General features: G+C 45.2%; 1 protein-coding gene and 1 long non-coding RNA gene across 4 annotated transcripts in view; one reads left to right on the plus strand and one right to left on the minus strand.

The window, feature by feature from the left end:
* Positions 1 to 15,246, plus strand: part of LOC135399160 (uncharacterized) — a 47,654-nt gene extending 32,408 nt beyond the window's left edge. The window contains exon 3 of one of the 2 annotated variants that reach the window (XR_010424205.1): positions 15,089 to 15,246. This is a non-coding gene — a long non-coding RNA (uncharacterized LOC135399160). The remainder of the gene's footprint in view (positions 1 to 15,088) is intronic. The other variant, XR_010424204.1, reaches the window with a different exon arrangement.
* Positions 1 to 23,458, minus strand: part of LOC135399156 (putative protein kinase C delta type homolog) — a 131,380-nt gene that overhangs the window by 91,499 nt on the left and 16,423 nt on the right. The gene's annotated exons all lie outside the window — the stretch shown is intronic.

Raw genomic sequence — 23,458 nt, forward strand, 5'->3', positions numbered from 1 at the left:
AGAAGCGCAATGAACAAAATCAAGAAGAAAATGTCGTTCCTTCACGAATTTTTTGCGGGCGATCTATCGAACGGATTTTTGTTCTGAAAACGGCTACGATATCAGGTGACCGAAAGGAACAGATGTTCTCATTCGGACAACTTTGTAGGTTTGATAATTAAAAAGTTAATTAATGAAAGTTAATTAAGATATTGCCTTTGGACTTTGCTAATGCCCTGCTAGGGAGTGCCCTTTAGCACATGCTATATTGCAATTGATTTCATCTTGGAAAAAGTGTCATATATATTTTTAAAAAATCTGTTCACACTTAGCGTGAACACCCTGTATGTCTTAGCAGCGCTTTGGCCGTGCGCCATCGGACCTTTGTGCGTCATGCAATGTGCGCGTTGACCTGCACCACCTACTTATGGACTGCCCTGATTACCAGCGGGAGCGCGAGATCTTGCAGTACGGAATGCATGCAATCGATAACCGCGCACCTTTACCATAGGCAAGGTGATTGGCCCATGCTCCAGTAGTTCATAGTAGTTCAAGTAGGTTCACATGCACCAAGGTCTCCGTCACCTTTGGGATTTCCTGTCATCAACAGGCCCCCTCTCCACCCTGCTTTGATCACCTGAATCCTCATCTCCATCATCATCTCTCCCTATCTACAAATGGCACTGGGGCAGCGCCCAGCCTGCTGGCGGGCATCAGCCCCATCTCATCATCGTCTCTTTATGTGTCTGTACGTGTGTAATCTTCCTCGCCATGTTACTCACTGAATGCAATAACGAGCCGATTTACGAGAAGAACTTGGATATCTTAGCAGTGCAGGAACTTCCTTTACTGTCGCTCCGTACGTCCTGTATATTTAATGCGCGGAAGACGCGATCGACCCCAAGACCAATTTGGACAGCGCAATATTAAACTACGGAGCTCCCCTAGCAACAGTAACCGTAAAAGAGCATCACCTTTTTATGGCATTTAATAAGCCTCAGTCCTTGCTTAATACAAGAGACGACAGTACTCGTTGCAAGGTCACTAAATTCGTGTTACATTGATCGACGAACGTTGCTTTATTTGGATGGACGCGGACGGAAAGAGCTTGACCGCATGGCACACACGCCTCGCAATTTCTACGATAACAACAACTTTATTTGAGATGATGAATGGGGAGTTTCATTGCCAGAGGCGATAAGATAAGATAACTCTACCGCTTTGTGCAATGATTTGTGCCTTCACTGGCATCCTCTGGGCCTTAGAGGGGTAGGGCGTTCCCAGGATTTTTTCCAAGGGAATGCCAAAGTGCTTCCAGTGGGGGTGGGGGGCAAAGCTTGTAACCCCCTCACCTGTTTTCCTGGAGACAGACGCTGTGGACTGTGGGGGTGCTCATGCAGATGTTCATACTATTATGACATCTGAGAAAAATCATGAGGACCTATGAACAGGAGTGCACAGTTCTCACAAGTGACCTTGAAGCTTCAGGGTGGGGGCGTTGTCCGCCCTTGCCCCCCCCCCTACACCCCACGTAGAGAGCGTAAAGTTTAGAGACCCCACGTGACGACGTTCACAGAAGAAACCACGAACTTCTATCCCCTCATTGGAAGGAGAGACCAATGAGGTTGCTCCACGAACAATAGGCGAAAGAGGGTAACTATAGGGCTGCGCAGACGGCTTAGCGTACTGGCTAACGTACTATAGTAACATTCAAAACTTGAAACGACTGAAGTTACACAGTACAGTCGAGAGCGCCATTTTAGGAGGCTGAAAAAGCGCGTTTGCATTGTGACACGAGTAATTAGTCCAAACTGAGCACTATATTCACAGCATGCTCTATGCGCCTGCGGGATCACTTCGATTAATTGACGAGTAACTACCAGTAACTACAGTCCAACTCCTTTACAACGAAACTCAGCGGCCAGCAAAAAAAAAAAAAAAAAAAAAAAAAATCGCAGTAAAGGTATTTTTGTTAAAAAGGATGTCCGTTATTGGACCTATAGGGCCCCAGTGGGACCGCAAAAAAGTTAGCTGTAGTGGTATTTTCGTTAAAAAGGTGTTCGCTATAAAGGAGTTTGACTGTAATTATTCACAAAGTTTTCCATATTACTCCTCGAATACAGCGGGAATGTTCAGAAGGAGAAAACCCGCTCTAGAGATATCGGGAGTACCCTGTAATATACTAACATGTGTCCTCCTTTCTCTGCTTTTCTTCATGCAGCAGTTCGACATAAACACATCAGTTACTCGTACAGATAAGAGTAATGTCTGTCCTCTGGCGCTCGTTTGTCGTCCATTCTTACGTCACATACTATACTATATAGCCCGCTTTTGCGCGCGCTGTATATATAGAGATGGTGGCAGAGAGGAGGGATAACCGGAAATAAGTATAGTAAACCCGCTTACGCCCATAAAGAAACAACCACAGCTCATGTCAGCAGTTCTATATTGTACTATGTGTCACCCGTATATACCCCCTCCTATCTTTGCTTTGTGTGTGCTTCTTTCTTTTGTTTGTAGGCGAGTCGACCACACTTTTTTTCGATACTGCTGAATGATGTGTCAGCGAAAAGAGCGAGAGAGAGAGAAGAGTGGGTAGAACGTATTAAGTAAGCTGTTGCAGGGACACGAACGTTCAAAAGTTCTGTGTTCGCGCGGTCTCTGACATTATTATTAGTATTTCAAATAAAATTCATTATTAGTATTTCAAATAAAAAATTATGAACCAGTGAGTGTTTCTCGGTGCCTAACGTCTCCCTCTTTCCTTTCCCCCTTTCTCCTTTATGCTTTCTTCTGTTTGACCTACTCTGCCTCTTTCCTGTTTGTTTGTTAGTCTTTTTTCTTTTTTTTTGGGGGGGGGGGCTCTCTTGTTCCATCCACAAACGCGTCTTGGAGTAGTCAGTCCTGACAGCGTCGGGACTAACCTCCCCATGTTTTTCTTTCTTATCAAATTCAATCCAATCCAATCCAATCCAATTCTCCTCGTGGAATATGAAAGGTACCATTACCTTGACATCAACACAAAAGGAACGTGAATCATCCGTTGTGTCGTTCGTGATTCATGATTGATAAAAAAAAACGCAATTTACGCTCCCTGTCCCTCCTACGAAGGCCGGCAGTGCAAAGCGGCATCCCATTGGTCCCCTTAACCGACCTCCGCGATGATCGGGTTAATTGTTTGAGGTGACCAATGAGAGCGCGTTCCGCATTGCCGCTCTTCTTGACGAAGAGAGAAGGGGGAAAGAGTAAGTTGCGGTTTCGTTTGCGGGAAAGGGGGAAAGTATCCACGTAACTCTGCCTGGAGGAAACCGTCATTCCTGACTTTCGAAAACAGTGCGCCACCCACTTTCAATGAACCAAGGTGGAGAGCAACACGCGCACCCTCAAAACAGACTGATTGATTTATTGAAATAAAGGGCATGTAGTACACGCCCATCCTCCATACGTTGTCATTCGATTCATGGTCATTAAACCGAACACATTTAGAGGCATTATGAAAGAAAGGCCAAGCTTCATAATTATTTGTGACTTTGATTCCTATGCGAGGTATAATTTCCGTATAACTAACAGCATTAGGATGGAATATGTGAGACAGCACCACGAGAGAGAGGAATTGCTTGTTGTGAACATCAGACAAACGTCGCCGCGGGTGCTTTGCGAAGCCCGAAATTACGAACGTGATGTTGGTCCTGAAATGGTGCGCGTATATAGTGCTGGCTGCATAGCGCAGACGCTGCGATGGCTTTAGTCCTAAATAGAACAGAATGGAAAACCTAGCCGCTTCGAAACGGTCGACCAGAAATGGCGTCGAATGGCCTCCGATGACCATGCATGACAAAGGAAGGCCGTTACCCGCCACAATACACGTAACCTGAGAATAAAGCCACCATTTCAGATTACTGCGAGCGTTGGCGTGGACAATAGAAAGGTAACTCAGGTATCGCAGAAAATAACGCCACGTGTAAAGGTGAATGAATAGTTCACTGTCAAGACAAACAACTTCACTATATATAACACGCTGAAGGACCACCATCATCTTTAAGGACAGCGCTCTCCCTCGTGATTCGTTGAAAACGAGAAGCGTACGCCTTTTTGCGACAATCAACATAACTGCATAAGTGTCACAAAATACCGTGCAACTCACGTTTTTCAACCAATCAGGGGAGAGATCGAACGACGTCATTCGAGATGATGGTTGGCTAAGAGCGTGCTATGCGGTGAAGTTCATTTTTAAGAGTGTACGGCTGTGAAGCTCTTGGCAGAGCGCGCTCCGTCCACTCAGTCCCGGAGTCTATGCTAAACGGGCGTGTGCACGTGATGTGTGTTCACGTTGCGTGTGCAATGCGAAAGTGTATGACCTAGAGGGGAAGGGAAACAGAAGAAAGAACATTCGAAGAAAGGGGAAAATACTGTGCGTTACTTTTTTTTTTAATATCCGAAAAGTAATTCTCGAACCACTTATAAATGTGAACATGCTGCGCACGTCAGAAGGAAGAGGACTCCCGGGTGGTGTGCCGAAGCTAAACTAAGACAATTATACACTCTTAAAAATGAACTTCACCGCATAACACGCTCCTAGCCAACCATAACCTCGAATGATATCGTTATCTGCCCTGATTTGTTGAAAACGGGAGGCGTACGTCTTTTTGTGACAATTATGAACAACATAAGTGTCACAAAAAAGGCGTACGCCTCCCGTTTTCAACAAATCAAGGCAGAGAACGATATCATTCGAGATTATGGTTGGCTAGGAGCGTGCTATGCGGTGAAGTTCGTTTTTAAGAGTGTAGGCGGCGTTTTCCTACGCGCAAACCGCAGACACAAGGAGGCGGGGATATAGTTTCTGGTGCATTAACTGGCTTGACGCATAAGACACGCGATAGAAGCATACGGGCTGACTCGCGCAACTATACTTTACGACCGATGGAATATTTACCATCTCGCACACACACACAAAGGAGAGAAGAGAGAGAGAAAAAAAAAGAAGTCAGCTATACTTATTTTATGACGCTTCTTTACAACCCTCTTGAGGTGTCACACACGCGTTGAGGGTTCTTTCTATCTTCGACATTTATGCGCTCCTAAACTTCATGATACATATACGTGCGAACGACGCCTCTTCAGTAAATCTAATGTAATCCGTTGACTATTTATAACGCAATCGGTGAGAATATAAATTATGTGAGCGTCAGCTTGATTGCATTTTACGCGTCCCACCTTAGGGAAATCCCGGCAGATTCGGTTTCCAGCTAAAGCGTTCGCTTTGCGTCACTTTTCAATCAGGAAGTCAGTTTATTTTCTCACGTAACGTTGTGAAGGACGTGACAATTAGGCATAGAAGGACAAACAAGCCTCACAACGTTCAGTTGCATACTTCAACTGATTAGATTAGACTAGATTAGAAGTAGAAAGAGAAAGATGGAAACGGGTAGGCCGCACTGGTGCGTCCAGCTGTTCTATGACGCTTGATGTGTGAAAGCACTGAATGATCTAAAAAATTACTTCAGCACACATGTCCTTGAGGTAATTAATTCGCCAGGGCACACAGCGCAGGTTGTTGATGCTGCTCAACCGATGCTGCTGCCGATGATCCTTCAACCGAGGTTGTTGATGCTGCTTAGCTCTCAACACTAAAAGGTCGGTTGTCACGTTTAGCAAGGACGTTCTTCATTGTTTGCCGGGTCGAAGCGCCGACAGCTGACCAGCACGTGCTTCGTGTTCGCCAGTTGAACAGTTCGGCGATCCCAACGACACCTATCTTATGAAGGAATTCTGCTGCGGTAAGTTGCCCAGATTAGGTTGCGGTAAGTTGCCCAGTTGCCCAGAGTAAGTTGCCAGACGGATTCTAACGGCCTTTGCATCTTTGATAGGAGGCAGTAGGTGCAGTTGGGGTGAATTGAGCTGAATTGAATTGAATTCAGTTTATTTCCTCCCAAAAGGCACTGTGGAGGGGGTTCCCATGGGAGGAGCACGTATCAGGCGAATGACGAGCAAACACGCAAAAAACAGAGACACGTTCATATAAGATAACGAAACTTTTAGAATAAACAAAATAAAAACCGAAGTGGCAGAGCGTATAGAAAAGCGACGGCGCGCAAAGAAAAAAATTGCGGACAGTGTCGTCGTTCTGTTCATCATTGTTTGCTGAAAACTGGGGGCGTACGCCATTTGCGTGGCATTGTGCAGTTCATAATTGCCACAAAAATGGCGTACGCCCCAAGGAAGAGAACGTTGTCATTCGTGATGATGGTTGGCTCGGAGCGTGATATGGGGTGAGGCTGTGTTTGCAAAGTGCAGAACAAGACATTTACACTCAAAGTGTGCGAAAACGCTGTGTATGTTCTGTTGTCAGTGTTTGTACTCAGTGGTAATAAAATGACAACAATGACAGTCGTGATATCCTCTCGCACAGTAAGAATAATGACCGGCTATACCGCACGAACCGTATATGATTACGATGGCTATAGGGATAAGCGAGGTTATGCGATATCGAAATAATGTTTTTGGTAGTCCAGTATAGTCAGAGTACCTGCTGTGCGCTAGACGCTCAATTGAGGAAGCAATCATTCAACCCTGCCTGTCATGTGCTTGTTTGTACGAATAAAATAATGGTATATCACGTCGCAATAGACAGGAAAGTGTAGCAAAGAAATTTCGTCTGGTTAGAGCTATACGCGGACCCGCGCGCGGATATTCTTATATCCGATTGCGGATAGAAATATAATGTTTTAGAATCCGCATTCTACTCCCAAATGAGCACTTTTTTTATTCCGTGTTAGCGCCACGAAGCAACTGCGGCTATGAGCGGCGTACAGATATGGAGAGATGGAGAGAGGACAGAAGGAAGGAGTAGGGGATAGGGGGTTAGTATGCGTCCTGGGCCTACTTCAGGGGGAACTGTGCCGACATTCGTCTCGAAAGTCTTCGGGAAACCCAGGGAAAACCTCAGACAACGCAGCCGTTGGTAGGATTCGAACCCACCACCTCCCAGTCTTCAACAGGACGTTGGCTACCTACCACTAACAAGCCGGACGCCACAAATGAGCACTGCCGACGGCCTCTAGGTGGAGCCCTAATCAAACACGGCACCGAAGTGTGTCATTCCTTGCATTGCTGTCTTGTTTTGGACACTGGACAAATTGGACAACTTATTGAACTGTCATTGGACAGCTTCGGCTGACATTGTGCTCCTGAGCAGTTTGCATGGTGAACAGTAAAACGTCTGTGTGCTCCCGGACACCACCCACCACGTCATCACGCAGTGCAAGAACTTCTCCAAAGAGCGTGAACAGCAACAGAAAGAGCTGGAAAAGCTTAGACACGCGTCTCTCACCTTTGCTAAGATAATTGGCAACTGGAATATAAAAGCTCCGAAAGAAAAATGGCGCTCAAAGTGCCGTGTGACTTCCTCAAATAGACTCGAATCGTGCAGAGACATTAAATCAGATGCACTAAAGAAGAAAGTCCGCATTCCGACTATCACCGGATAGATCGAAAGTATGTAATGGATATCCCCGAATCGAATGACTACACTCCCACCCCTCCTTCCTCCTGCACCCAGCCATCCTACCGTCATGCTGCAGCATAAAGCCGTCCAAATTGCTAGGCTGAAAGCTGGCATTCAAGCGAAGAATACGAGCATGTTCCCTCTACTAAAAGAAATGGAGCAGCCGATCCCATATTCGGCCGTCACCCAGCTCCAAAAACCTAGCTACCTCTCTCTCTCTCTCTCTTCGTCATGTAGACATTTTTCGTACAATGGGTGCGGATACGCGGATGTACTAAATATCCGCGACGATCAATAGTGAGTTTCAGTATATCGTACGCTATTGTGTATATGTAAGGGATAGCGTTGGTGATCCGAATATAACGAGAGCTTTGCGCGTTGCGTATAGAACCACCACGCTATCCGCTACACGAAGGCGACAGATATACTAACACTCACTAATAGTGAGTGTTAGTATATAGCACGTAATCGCCTTTGCGTACGCAAGGGATAGCGTTAGTGGTTCTGCGCACGCGCCATACATAAACAGAGCTTTGCGCATTGCGCATAATTATTCCCTACGTCCGGCGCTATCCCTTACGCTATCCCTTACGTATATGTAAAGGCGACAGCCTACGATATACTACGCCTCACTGATGTATCCTATATTCTTAGAAATGAACTTCACCACATAGCACGCTCCTAGCTAACCATCATCCCGAATGACAACGTTCTCGCCCCAGATTTGCTGAAAACGGGAGGAGGAGCCTATTTTGTGGCCATTATGCACGGCACAAAATAGGCTCCTCCTCCTCCCGTTTTCAACAAATCAGGGGCGAGAACGTTGTCATTCGGGATGATGGTTGGCTAGGAGAGTGCTATGTGGTGAAGTTCATTTTTAAGAATGTGCTCATTTGTTCTTTAAGTATATGTGGTTGTATACGCCTTTCCTCTCATGTACACGAAGTGTTACGAAAATGGCTCCACCCCTTGTCCTTAGCAAATCAGGAGGCAGAGCAGAGCTGTATCCCTAACGCTGATTGGGCTGAAGCAATGCGGTGACATTCTGCTTTTAGTGTGTAGGGTCGCTTGTGGGGGGTCTCTACTGTGCTCTGTGAACTGCTACTACTGCATGTAACTTCATTTTACGAACTCGGCGTGTATGATGATGGTTGCGTTTTCGACCTTCGTTTATTATGCACACAATGTGATCGGAATACAGCACTCGGTCACGGTTGACGTGGGGAGGATAATGCGGTTTTAAAGCCTATATAAATGCAGATGGCGAATATGCTATGTTTACGAAACAATGCGTATCTCTCCACGCAGAATGGCTCGCAGCGAGATGGAGCATTGCATTTACTTTATATGCAAATTTCCCCCCACCCCCGTGCAAATTTCCCCCGTGAATACCCGAATAACGGAACAGTCGGCTTCACCTCAATGCTCCGGTGTACTGGAGAGGAGCCGAACCTAGGAATACGCCGTTGAAGGGAAGTCACCTGCATAATGGACAACACGGAAGCTGCACAACTGCGCAGCCGTGAAGACGGGCCGAAGAACAGTCTCCACACGCTAAAACGGAGGGGGGGGGGGGGGGTGATGGCAGGATAGGCTCGCCGTTGTTGGCCACACAGAAGTGGGCGTCGTCACGGTCCGCTAAAACGGAACTGCACCAAACAACATGCTTCAAGCCAACTGCCGTTGCGAATGATCTCCTTCTGTCACCTGCACTCTAAAAACTGAACTTCACCGCATAGCACGCTGCGCGCCAACCATTGCCACAATTGATAGGGTTATCGTTTCTGATATCAAGAGCGAGGGGACGTACGCCTTTTTGTGTCAATTTAGATATATGATAACTGACACAAAAAGGCGTATGCCTCCCTCTCTCTTCGATTCGCTATCATTTGCGGCAATGGTTGGCGCACAGCGTGCAATGCGGTGAAGTTCTGTTTTTAGAGTGATCATTGGCTGAAAATGAAAATGTGCATCCCCATTTTCAACGAATCAGAAAAGAGAATGATAACATTGTGAAATAAGATCGTTCCCTCCCCTGATTTGTTGAAAATGGGAATGAACTGCCTATTCTGGACACTCTGCATTTTACGTGATGTGTCCAAAAGAGGCGTACGACTTCTGTTTGCAACAAGTCCAGAACGACTATTAATGATACCATTCCGAACAGTGGCTCACTTTTTTCTCAATCAATCAGTCAATCAGGCAGTCTGAACGGTGTTATGTGGTGAAGTTCTGTTCCAACGGCGCGGTCAGCCACCACAATCAGCAACACCATAGTTTGCAACAGTCTCCAAATACCAGTTACCGCGTTTGAAACACACCCGCACGTCGTGTGATGTGAAAAGCGTTTTGTTGTTGCAAGCAAACGAAGCGACCGCTCCAAACAAAGCGCTCTAGTACTTCATTCCGGAACCAAAAGATAAAATCGCGTACAAGCTTTTCGCACAACATTAGCTTTTACTTGGCGCACGGACGAGATGGCAAAAAGGGGGCGCTGGAGCGAGAACGCGTTCGGGCCGAATGCAATAAATATTTGGATGAGAAACGCGGCGAAATATAGTCGGCAGAATCGGCTCTTTCAGTTTTAAAGCTGGGACAAATGCCTGGAGCCTAGTCAAAGGACGACGGTTGAATGGAAATAAACAGAAAGGTACCCCTTTTGGCTCGGTGGAGGGGCCGTAAAGACAAAACGGAGAAGTACAAATGGAAAGGCTCGCGGATGCCGGACGCGAGCACTGACCGGCCCGTATTTTTGACGAGCATGGCCTAGATTGAAGGCCTTTGGTTGGAGCTCGCGAAGGAGAGCGTTCGGTTGCATTTTATTCATAATGGTACTGCAGCAAAAGACGAAGACAGAGGGTTAAAAAAAACAAGAAGTAGACAAACCGTCCGCAGACTCACAACTGTCAATATATACAGACCTGGGCAGGTTAAGCCTACAAGAACCTGTACCAACTCCCCCTATAAAGTCCTTTGATTGCATTTTATTCCTTTTGGGTTTAGGATCTCGCATGGGTGCCGGGACGTTTCATCGAAGCTTTGAGGAAGAGTATTGCCCCACCGATGGCGATAACACACCGCAATTATAATCAGGGGCGGATCTAGAGGGGCGTCATGATGTCCTGACCCCCTCCTCAAGTTCTGTCTTCACATAGAATTTAATTGACCCTGGATCACGTATCTACGCTCTTAGAAATGAACTTCACCGCAAATCACGCTCCTAGCCAACCGTCACTTCGAATGATATCGTTATCTGAATCGTTATGAATCCGAATCGTTTTAAATGATATCGTTATCTGATTTGTTGAAAGCTGGAGGCGAACGGCTTTTTTGTGACACTTATGCTGTTCATAATTGTCACAAAGAAGGCGTACGCCTCCCGTTTTCAACAAATCAGGGCAGGTTACGATATCATTCGAAATGATGGTATTAGGAGCGTGCACTCTTAAAAATGAACTTCACCGCATAGCACGCTCTTAGCCAACCATTATCTCGAGTGATATCGCTATGTGCCCTGATCCGTTCAAAACGGTAGGCGTACGCCTTTTTGTGACACTTATGCGGTTCATAATTGTCACAAAAATGGCTTACGCCTCCCGTTATCAGCAAATCAGGGCAGGTAACGATATCATTCGAGATTATGGTTGGCTACGATCGTGCTATGAGGTGAAGTTCATTTCTAAGAGTGTGCTATGCGTTGAAGTTCATTTCTAAGAGTGTAGCATGCTGTCCATGGCCCCCTCCTCAAAACAATACTGGATCTGCCCCTGGTCATAATCAGCAAAATAAAGTTGTTGTACTTTGTTTCATCGAAGCTTGTTTCATCGGAAAGGAAAATAAAAAAAAAGAGAGAAACACTGTCAAGGAGCCCGCGATGAGGGAATCACACACGTAACATGAAAAACGGTTAGGAGCAACTAAGATTTATTTGAACATCCTCATCACCATCCTCTCATTTTTCCCCAATAGCAATGGGGTAGCATTCTGCTCAATGAGCGGAAGTCATCCCCATATCATCGCCATCATGTATTTCTCTCTCTCTGTCTTATTTGAACAAGAACTTTCGTTCAGGAGACTGCACTTCTTCAGGTTACACAACTAAAGGCGACACAAGTATATATAACCCAAGAGAACAGATACAATCATCGCTTGCTCATCAATCGCTTGTTTCATCGAAAAATTGACATTTAAACGAACTCTGTTTCATCCAGTTGTGAAAAATCTGATATGTTATCGTCACCATCTGTTCGTTGTTGTTGTTTCATCGAATCGGTGACGGCCGTTTCATCGAGTCGTTTCTTATTTCGTCGGAGCACCTAGTTCGTTACGGATGGATCAAGTGTCACCAGATAAACTTAAATCAGGCGGCTAGATTAGATTGGATATAGACTATAGTTTAAGCGAAAATTATGGAACGGGTAATTGAAGCAGATTATACGGATAAATGCTACTGTATATCATGCACGTGGAGCAGAGTACTCTTTTCGATTCCGGGACATTTCATCGAAAGCTGTTCCATCGAATTCCGTTTAATCGAACCGTTTCTTATTTCATCAGAAGCATAGATTCGTTACAGATGAATGAAGTTACCTCGCGAAAACTTTGACCAAACAGCTAGGTTAGATTACACACACAAAAAGAGAAAAAATATCCAAGGGATAATTGCAACGAGCTATTCGTGCTGAAAATGCTCTACGTAGAACAGATTACCCCATTCGGCTCGAGACTAACATCTCCATTTTTTCTTTTACAAATCAATCAATCAATCAACCCCATTCGTGCATCTGGTGACTTCATCTTTGCTGATATTATTACCACTGAACACTCTATAAACAGAGCTTCACCGCATAGTACGCTGTGCGCCAACCACTGCCAAGAATGATAGGGTTATCGCTTCCGATTCGAGGAGAGAAGGGGGCTTACGCCTTTTTGTGGCAATTTGGGTATATGGTGCCCACAAAAAGGCGTACGCCTCCCTCTCTCGTCGAATCAAAAGCGATAACCCTCTCGTTCGCGGCAATGATTGGCGCACTACGCGCTATGCGGTGAAGTTCTGTTTTTCGAGTGGAATATCGACACTAAAGGCCTGTTCCGACATATATAGTTGCGCGCTAATATAGCGCTAAAAAACTGCGTGCAAAAACAGCGCTCACTGTTACCGGACGGTTCACATAGCAATGCGGCGCAAGCGCTATAATACAGCGGAAGTTCGATGGTCGTTTCCAGTCTCTCCCATCATGACACCTCCGAAGTTCGACAGCATCCGGACGAACGAGTTCGATCAACTGACCTAACAAACAATTACCAGACAATTTGAATGACAGACTCGCCGGTTTAAATGCAGTCGCCGCGCCGTGAAATGCGGCATCAAAACGACCCCACGACTTCCGCGACGTCATCGCTGAAGGGCCTCCTCATTGGCCAACACGAACATAGTGCTAATATTAGCACTGAAAGAGTTGACACGAGCTCAACTCCAGCAAGCGCTAATCTTTAGCGGTTTGGAGCACTGCGAGGAGGAAAATATCACGCTATTTTCTAGCGCTATATAGCAAATCGCTATATGTCGGAACAGGCCTTAAGAAGCCGGTATCATTCCGAGCGTCACTTTCACCATAATTCATCCTCTCATATTAACCACTGTGAAGTGGGGTAGGGTCCTGTGGCTACCACGGGGAAACATCCCTTGTCATCATCACTTCATTTATTGTTGTTGTTGTTGTTGTTGTCGCGTTATCCCGAGATGACAAAACAGTCCTCCTGCGATTAGCACAAAAATAAGAGAGAGAGAGAGAGAGAGAGAGAGAGAGAGAGAGAGAGAGAGAAAGAGAAAAAAGCGCGGCTCCTGTGTGTATTGCTAGGAAGTAGTCTAAAATAAATTAAAGGCAATGAGGTCATACACTCTTAAAAATGAACTTCACCGCATAGCACGCTCCTAGCCAACCATCATCTCGAATGATATCGTTCTCTCCCCCGATTTGATGGAAACGGGAGGTGTACGCCATCGTTGTGACAATTATGAACTGCATAAGTGCCACAAAAAATGCGTACGCCTCCCGTTTTCAACAAATCAGGGTAGATAACGATATCATTCGAGATGGTGGTTGGCTAGGAGCGTGCTATGGGGGGGATGTTCATTTTTAAGAGTTTACGTTACACTTATCTACGTCATATCTACACTCTTTAAAAAAGGGTGGTGCAGTTACGCCTTTTCGGAGGTAATAGTTGTAGCATATGTTGGGTGCCTAAAAGGTTGCAAAGTTCTACCTGCTACCTCACTCTCAAAACAGAACTTCACAGCATAGCACGTTGTTCGCCAACCATTGCCACCACTGATAGCGTTATCGCTTCTGATTCAGCGCATGAGCGAGGGGCGCGTACGCCTTTTTCTAGCAATTTGGATATATGATAATTTCTTTTACCACTCTTTTACATCCTTTATCAGACGCTGTATGTTGACCTACGTGGTAATTATAGAAGTTACCACCTTTCACACGCTTTTTTCTTAGAGTGAGTAGACGTATTTGCCCGAAAAATATGACGCTGAGACGACAGTTAATTACCTCTCGAGTAGAATTTCCGTGCACTAAAGATAGATATGAACAAATTTTAATTGCGAGAAAATAACTCTAATTGACTTACGGTAGATGAAGAAATTCTAATGAGCATAGAAGCGACCGAGAACCATACTCGAAATATATTACAAACATTCAAATTTGGTTACTAGGTTAGAAGAAAGACACTTATTGCTTCTCGACTCTCTCTGAACCTCTCATATTTATTACATACATCATTACATCATTTACATCATTTTTGGCTCTATATACTCTGACCGTTTGTAGACTGCCACTCTCCGAACGTTGCCATGGGCGATAAAACGTACGAACAAACGACCTTAGGTTGTTGCGGGGAGATGGTCGTTCTCCGTTGACCCCGGTAGCGGCTTGTGTGTGCAAGCTATATCGGTCTTCCTCCGCATCAGGCTTCGGCAGGAGTCTCGTGGGATTCCATCTCGATTTGGTACTTCATCGATTTTTCTGTCGGGCTGCATATAGTATTCAGTAGGCGAATCGGTCCGAAGAGGAGCCGGGGCTACGCTGTTCTCTTTGTTTCAGATTAACCGACAAAGCTATTCGAGACGGCGACTTCGGTTCATATTGTTCGTTAAGGGATGGGTGTACGTTTGCTTGACGATACCTAAAATTACTAGTTACATTTGTATGGACCAGAACACATTATAGACTATAAGAAAAAGGTAATTTTAGTCATTTGGGGGACTATTTTCATTGCCACAATAGTCACAGATGTTGTTTGCTGTTCAGAAATACTGCCGATTACATCACACTATAGGATGTCTATACGGGAATCTGGTGCTATGGGTTCGAGTCTAGCTGCTCCTGACCTTTTCATCCGCTGCCGGCTTCAGTGTAGACTTGTACGTGAAAATATACGTCTTTTCGCAAAAGATAGTACTCTATTTCAAATACTTTTTCGGTGTTTTCTACTCAACACTCTAATTACTATTCGTTTGTCAGTTTGTCTTCATATCATGTTCAGTATCACAACACGATACGTGTGCTTTCATGGTCTTCTTCGTTTCAGTGCAGTGTAGAAAAGGACAACAACTTCATGACCAACCAGTTCATTTTTCAAAGAAGGACGGCTGTATAACTGACGAACGTTGTGAAATGCAGCTCCTATACAACCAGCCAATGATGTCTGCGTCAAAATAAAACAAAAAACGGTAATCAGTTTCGTGACCAATACTCAAGTATCCTAAATGCACTACCCTAATTACTTTGTTTCCAAGTAGTATTTGTACTGTATCTTTAGTATACGTTCTCACTTCAGTATTTGGTATCGTATTTTAATTGAGTACATACAATTATACTCCCAGGTGTAACACGTACAACGACACTCCATCGCATACCGGCATTATTCAAAACATCCTCATAACCTGCTGTCACAGTACAACTCACGTGTATTTATTACGCACTATTTTCTATCCAGAAAGCACCGCGGAAGTTCCAAACAAGCGCATTCTAGAAACACAAACAGGCAGCGTCTGCGTGTGGGTTGCCAAAAAATAACCCCTCCATTAGCAAGCAGATCACTCGAATACGAATCCGCTCAAAACAGACCATTTACATGCCGATCACGGCCGAAAGCCAATCACGTTGTGGAGAATCATGCTCGTCACTTCCGGTGCCTCACTTTTGGAAGTCTTCTTTCTGTTTGTTTGTTTGTTTGTTTGGTTCGTTGGTTGGTTGGTTGTTTTTCCTGTTAGTTTCGGTATCGCACAGAGTGTGAGTGTTTGCAGCGGTTTCCATTCCTCCTCCTCCTCCTCCACGCTGTGACGCTAAGACGATTGGGAGATCGGGAGGGATGGTGGATCTCTGTGACTGGATTTGGGGAAAAGTACTGGGAGGCTCCGAGTAGAAGGGGGAGAGGGGGACATGCTTCGCGGGTCTAATCAAGGCGTGCGGGAGAGGGGAGAGGATAAGCTTATACGGGTATAGTTCGGACCATGAATGGGGTTCGTTCGATTGACGAACTGTAAGGGAGATTAGGTTCCCCATCTCGAGGCCGACTGGCAATTTTCGCGCTCGCGGCCTAGTATACGTCGACGTGTAACAGTGCATGAGTACGCGAGAGAAGCGTGCAACATATTTAGCGATATCTCGTGGCTGAATGAAAAATGTTGTTACCTTGGCAGTAATGCAAAAGGAACAGGGTTCATACGTTGCGTCCTTCGAGATTTATGCGCGAACAACACTTGAGCGGCCTGTCGTTGGTCTCCTCAAGCGATCTCCATTGATTGGGTAATCGTTGTTCCGTTTGTATCGTTACCAAGGTAACGGCATTTTTCATTTCACGAGGAGACCTTTTTGCAATTTAGTGCCCCTTTACGCATAAAACCACATCTACTTTGTGGACTGTAGTCATCTAGATACTAGTCAATTCAGACCTTAGTATCGGGTTCCTTCAACCTAACTGTTGACTTCCGTGTTTGGGTGCGGTTCGAACGACGGAAGAGCCATGCAATACAGGGGTCACGCACCTCCCAAGGGTCGAACGCTTTTCTCGGTACGTCAACAATGGCAGGGGTGGCTAATGAGGTGCTGACACGTTAGACACAATGAAGCGTTAACGAGCGAAAGTTCGTTAGTTGACCACGAGCTGAAACATTTACCGAATTGCAAGTCGATATTCCTTTGAACCGATGAAGGCAGTAAAGAACAAGCAACGCTGTTGCTATTTCGCATGCACTCCAAAAACACGGCGTGGTGGGAGGCGACGGCTTTTGTCGTCTCTAACACCACCTAGACTTGGTTATAACGACTGTATTCGAGTTCTGCCAACACCACCTATACAAACAAGGCCTGATCGAAGAGTCCGCCAATGATGACCGTTCTTTCGGCAACTGTAGCTATGGAGAGGAGACGCATGAAGCCTATGTCTGCGGCGATTGGCTGACGTACTGACGTCATGTGTCTACGTGCGAAGGAATGAGAGGAGGCATTAAGCAGGCCCTCTGTATCTCGATTGCGCTGGTATTGCACTCTTGATTGGTTGAAATACCAGCTACTCTCCCGAATGACATCATTTTCTCCACTGATTTGTTGGAAACGGGACGTGTACACCATTTTGTGGCACTAATGCGGCTATGTTAATTGTCACAAAGAGGTGTACGCTTCTCACTTTCCGCAAATCAAGACGCTGCTCATTGTATGCGACTCGATGCAGTCTTGGGAGAACTTACTTGAACGAGTCACTGAGTTAGGGTTACACTTAGTACGCGAAAAGTAACTTAGTTGCTTTACAGTTACTTTCCAAAGTGGCAAAAAGGACTCCCCAAAACTTGTATTCTAAATTCTTTACTAGTACAGTGTCAACTGCATGCGCATGTTGCACTTGAACGACATTTACTATACCCGAAGTTTGTCGCTGTAAGTCTGGCACGCTTTATTCAAAAGCATCCCTACCAGTACCGAATAGCCGCTCAACTGGGGCACTTCTTATCATCAGTGTAACTGTTCCGTTTTACATTGTACAATAGAGAGTTTTAGCAAACCGTTGATAACGTGGCTTGCGTCGAACCGTATCAACAGGAACCAATCAGTGGATAAGATTCTGAGTCCCGAGTCTCTGAGTCTTCTGAGTCTCCGATAGGCACGATAACCTTACCAACGGTTTGCTAAAACTGCCTAATACCAAAATCAACTTTAATTTGTGCCATTCGGCTACAGTGTAAACGTTGCATGTATATATGTTTCTACGAGGGAACTTGGAGCAGAGCCTGGCATATGCTGAGGTGTCATCACGGGTAGTGTCACGATGAGGAGTATCTATCACCGCATGCGGTGATAGCTGCACTGTTTTTGCATACCATTTCCTTTGGACCTACGAATAGCAATGGGTGGAGAAAGAAAATGCGAAAACATTCAGAAACTATTGGAAAAATTACGATTCTCAAAGTAACTAGTTAAGGTATAGCTAGTTACTGAAAAAAGGTATCTACTTTTTTTTCATTCCGTGTTAGCACCGCGAAGGAACTGTGGCTATGAGCGGCGTACAGACGTGGACAGATGGAGAGAGGACAGCAGGAAGGAGTGGGGGACAGGGGGGTTAGTATGCGTCCCGGGCCGACTTTAGGAGGAACTGTGCCGACATTCGTCTGGAAAGTCTTCGGAAAACCTCAGACAGCACAGCCGGCAGTAGGATTCGAACCTACCACCTCCCAGTCTTCAACACGACCTTGGCTACCACCAACTACCACCTACACTCTTAAAAATGAGTTTCACCACATAGCACGCTCCTAGCCAACCATCATCCCGAATGACAACGTTCTCGCCCCTGATTTGGTGAAAACGGGAGGCAGAGCCTATTTTGTACCTATTATGCACGTGTATAATGTTACAAAATAGGCTCCGCCTCCCGTTTTCAACAAATCAAGGGCGAGAACGTTGTCATTCGGGATGATGGTTGGCTAGGAGCGTGCTACGTGGTGAAACTCGTTTTTAAGAGTGTGCTTACAGCTGACAGTTAACTTTCTTAGGAAGAGTAATTAGTTATAATTACTAATTACTTTTCCAGTGACTAGTTAGTGGTCCGTAAATCAGCTGGACTCTCGCCCTCTCACTGTGCCAAAATTGCTCGGTCCACGGTCAAATCCAGCCCACCAACGCTCTGCCCTAGACAAGCGCTTCTAAACTTTTTGGACGCCGTATAGGACTCCGCGGTGATTCATTATCCCAAGCCACTACATTATCGCCAGCAGTGGGGTAGAGTATCGCCCCTGGCGGTGAAACTCCTAATCACCACCATTAAACTAAAGTCGTTGTTTCACAAATCAGAGTGCTAACGGCATTATTGCGTGTGCAATGGCGGGCTTTGAGCGCGCTATGTGGTGAAGCGCTGTTTTAGGAGTGTATACCGTCATTTCTCTAACTATTATCACTCTAACTTTCAATTTGACATATCTTTTATAACAGCGCAAACTTTCACAAAAAATATTTGCAAGTGCTTGTACAATAGGCAACCGTAATATTAGATTTCGGTTATAAAATATTTCGTTATGGAATATTCTTACGGTACGCGTTTATTCTCCTTAACCGTATCAGCGGATAACTTTTCAAAGAAAGAAAATACGTTAAATGAGATGAGAAATGCATTGTATGTCACATTGCATTACGGCATTGCATTGTCACGATAACGGCTCAGAAAACAATCGCCTTATCTTTCAGAGCATCACGTTTCTAATATTTGATTTGACAGCTTCTTTTATCGCATCGTTTTCGTAGAGTGCTCCCTAAAGAAAGAAAAAAGAGAGAGAAAAAAAAACGGACTTATTTGATGCAATATGTTACCCACTCTTTCTTGCAGCACGAAAAAAATCGACACCACGTCATTTCCCATCGTTCCTCTCTGACGAATACCATCACACGAACATGTACCGTGTGCTTGTTTGCTTTTAACAGAGTCAGGAAATTGCTCGTGCGTTTTATTTATTTCTCTTTCGTCTTCTTCCCCCTCGTCGAACGCTAATATCGGCCCTTGTACCTTCTTACGTGTACATGTATTCCCTAAGTCGCAATCAGTGAAATTGCGTTAAGCCAGGCTTCGGCTAATTAACCGCTAATGCCTTCGGTTACTCACGTGCGGCGAAACAACGGTTGGACAAAAGAGTCAGTTAACTGAGTCGACATCCCGCGACTCGGAATAGCATTGAAATTGCTTAACTCGTTAGCCGCGCAAATCAGAAGATGTCCGTGAGGTTCAGTGGTGTGTGTATATACAGGGATACGCCACTGCTGCGGTGTCTCGGCGGCAGCGATGGGAGCGAACTAATGAGATTAGTGATGGAATGACGAGGTGTATCGGACCGCTTCCGGTCAAGAGATCCAACGAGTCAAGAGATCCATCGAGTCAGGAGATCCAACCGGTCACGTGACAGGCGAGTCAAAGGATCCAGAGCGTCAAGAGTTCCAACCTGGTCAAGAGATCCAACGAGTCAAGAGATCCAACCGGTCACGTGACAGGCGAGTCAAAGGATCCAAAGCGTCAAGAGTTCCAACCCGGTCAAGAGATCCAACGAGTCAAGAGATCCAACCGGCCACGTGACGGGCGAGTCAAAGGATCCAAAGCGTCAAGAGATCCAACGAGTCAATAAATCCATCGAGTCAGGAGATCCAACCGGTCACGTGATAGGCGAGTCAAAAGATCCAAAGCGTCAAGAGATCCAACCCGGTCCCCCGGAAAAGTGGGGGAAGAAAGAAACAGGGTCACTGTCCTGATTCAGCAGTCTGTGGGTCCCCCACTGCACACCACTGCAGACGTCCCGGCCGCTCGTTGGCGCACTATATAGCCAAGGTCATGCTGGAGACTGGGAGGTGATGGATTCGAGTCCTGCCACCGGCTGTGCTGTCTGAGGTTTTTTCATGGGTTCTCCGAAGACTTTCCAGGCGAATGTCGCACAGTTCACCCTGATGTCGGCCCAGGACGCATGCTAACCCCCTGTCCCACTCCTTCCTTCTGTCCTCTCTCCATCTGTGCACATCTGTACGCCGCTCATAGCCACAGTTGCTTCGCGGCGCTAACAGGGAGTACAAAAAGGACCAGTGCAAATGATGCTATGGCTTTATAGTAGTGTTAGAAAAGAACATTGTGGACATGTTAGAGTGCCCCCTTTGAGTAATTACTTTAGGACTAATTGCCCACTGCGCAAAAATTTAATACAACGAATACTGCAACTTAGTTACCTTCGAGGAACAGTTCATTTGAAATTACTTTTCTTTCCTCTTTTTTCACCCTTTACTTTCGTTTACTTTCTTGGGACATTTTATTCGTGTAAAGTAATTGGACAAATCTTGTATGTGCATTTAAAAGCAGGAGTCGTTATTCTTCACCTTATGCTCCATCGTATGTCGGGAAAGTATCGTATCATTAAATATGGCGGCGTCCGTGGAGCCGATGCCTTTAGCGACTCTCTGCACTGAGAAGCTGACAAATAATGGTGGTATACAAACAGGGTAAGGTGACAGGCAGACATTACGGGCATCTGCACACAGACTATAGCCAAGCAAAAGGCCATTGAGATTACAGCTTTCGCGACTGCCATTTAAATGGTTATAGTGAGTTTCGCATTTCGTTTGCTGGACTAATTATGGTGAAGAGGACAGAGCGTTTCAGTAGACGGCGTCACGAGCGACATTTCCCAGAATGCTCTAGCGGAAGATGCGAAAAACGTCTCCTCTGACGTGAGCGCGGGCTCCTCAACGTCGTGTCCTCACGTGCACTGCCAACTACACCTGCACTCTTAAAAATGAACTTCACCACATAGCACGCTCCTAGCCAACCATATTCCTGTGTGACTAGTTTGCTTCCTCCTTCTCATCTGTTTTCAATACTGATAGCTCATGCATTCGTCCCTCCTTATCAAAGCACTTTAGTGCATCAATGTCCCACATAGATGTTAGTTCACGTGGCATTTGTAAAATAATCGAAAACATAAAACTTTGGGCCAGATGGAATTGACTCCAAGATATACAACACTAGGCTAATATCAATTGAAATCCTGTGTTGCATATTCAGACAGTCTCCTTCATCTGTCCACCCCTGCCGAATGACTGGAATACAGCCATGGTCATCCCAATACACAAGTCAGGTGACACGCAGCTTGCACAAAACTGCGTCAGACTTCTATTACCTGCATGTAAAATTCTTGAACACATTATATACTGTAACATGATTACATTTCTTGCACAAAATAATTTCTTCTACCCTTTGCAACATGAATTCAGGAAAAACTTCTGTTGTGAAACGCAACTAGCTTGTTTTGTACATGATATTCTTTCTCGTGCAGACACTAACTCTAGAACTGACGCTGCATTCTTTTTCCGAAAAGCATTCGATATGGTCCCACGTAAAAACCTTCTATATAAGCTCTTCATTCTAAATCTGGATTCAATCATGTTCTTCGATGAATAGAAGCATTTCTTACAAAACGGTCTCTCTTCGTCTCATCTAACAATTTCCGCTATTCCGGAATCCCAGTCACATCTGTCACACAGCAGGGTTTTGTTCTCGGACCTCTACTGTTCCTCATCTATATCAATGACTTACCTAGTGGCATAACATCAACCGTCCGACTCTTCGCAGACGATTGATCGTAAAATCACTTCCCCTCTGGAGCGCTCAAACATTACAAAATAATTTAATACTATACAGGAATGGTGCACAGTATGACAAATGGCCTTGAACATAAACAAATGTAACATTGTCTCTTTCTCACGACAACAACTCTGCACCCTTCCCCCATTTTTTTACAATCGATAAGTCATTCTGCCACGAGCAGATTCTTACAAATATCTTGGCATTCATCTCTCAGCAAACATGACATGGAATACACACATTGAGTACATAATCTCGAAGGCTAATCGTTCACTTGCCTTTGTCCGTCGAGCATTGAACATATCTCACTCTCATTCGCCCAAAACTCGAATACGCCTCCGCAATATGGGATCCTCCTCAAACAACCCTCAACCGTTTGTTAGTTTATCCTTTATTTCCTAATTCTTTTCTTTTTTATTTATTTTATTCTTCTTCCATTTTTTTTTCTTTGCGGAATGGCAAGCCGACGTCCCGTTTGACTGACCTTTCCTCCCGTTTCTTTTCCTTTGGTATAATAAATATATCCCCCCCTCCTCATTGATAGTCTTGAACGCATCCAAAACAGGGCAACACGATTCATATTCAACAGTTACTGCACCACGACGTCAGTAACTGCACATCGTCGTACTATTTCAAAGTTCTCCATCTTTCACCGATTTTTCCATACCATTCCTACAGATCGATCAATGGCCAATCGTTCGTGCCGATAGCATCTACCCCGTCTACACCATACTAATAAAATCATGCGTCTTCACTGTACCACAAACGCATTCTCGAAGGCATTCTTTTGTTCGGCCATAGTCATTTGGAATGCCACCCAGAACACATAGCCACTGCTCATGGCTACCAGTCATTTCTGAACATCATACGCTCGTTAAACTGATTTTCTTTTTTTAGATTATTTGCAAAGTGTATTGAGTATGTTCGTGTTGCTCAGTGGTGTACTAACTCTTTTTGTATATTGTTACCACTCTTATTTTCTTTTTTTCTCACCTAATTGCAAAATGTTCACTGTAGTTTATTTGTATTTTATACGTTCACTGTATTTGTTCTACTGCAACTGTACTGCAATTGCAACTCTGTTATGTAATGCCCGTAAAAGAAATAAAACATCCTCCGACACAGCCACAGGCTATTCCGTAGCAGACGACAGGAAAAGACGTGGGTGTCTTCTGCTAAGTGTCGTCTGCTACGTGCGCAGTACGCCGCTCCCGATATTCCAGCACCGCGTGAATGATTGACGTAACGCGGGACACCGTTCTCGCTTTTTCCTCCACTAGAATCTTCCGTGAGGATGCC

Source organism: Ornithodoros turicata, chromosome 6 (genome assembly GCF_037126465.1).
Source record: "Ornithodoros turicata isolate Travis chromosome 6, ASM3712646v1, whole genome shotgun sequence".
Taxonomy (NCBI): domain Eukaryota; kingdom Metazoa; phylum Arthropoda; class Arachnida; order Ixodida; family Argasidae; genus Ornithodoros; species Ornithodoros turicata.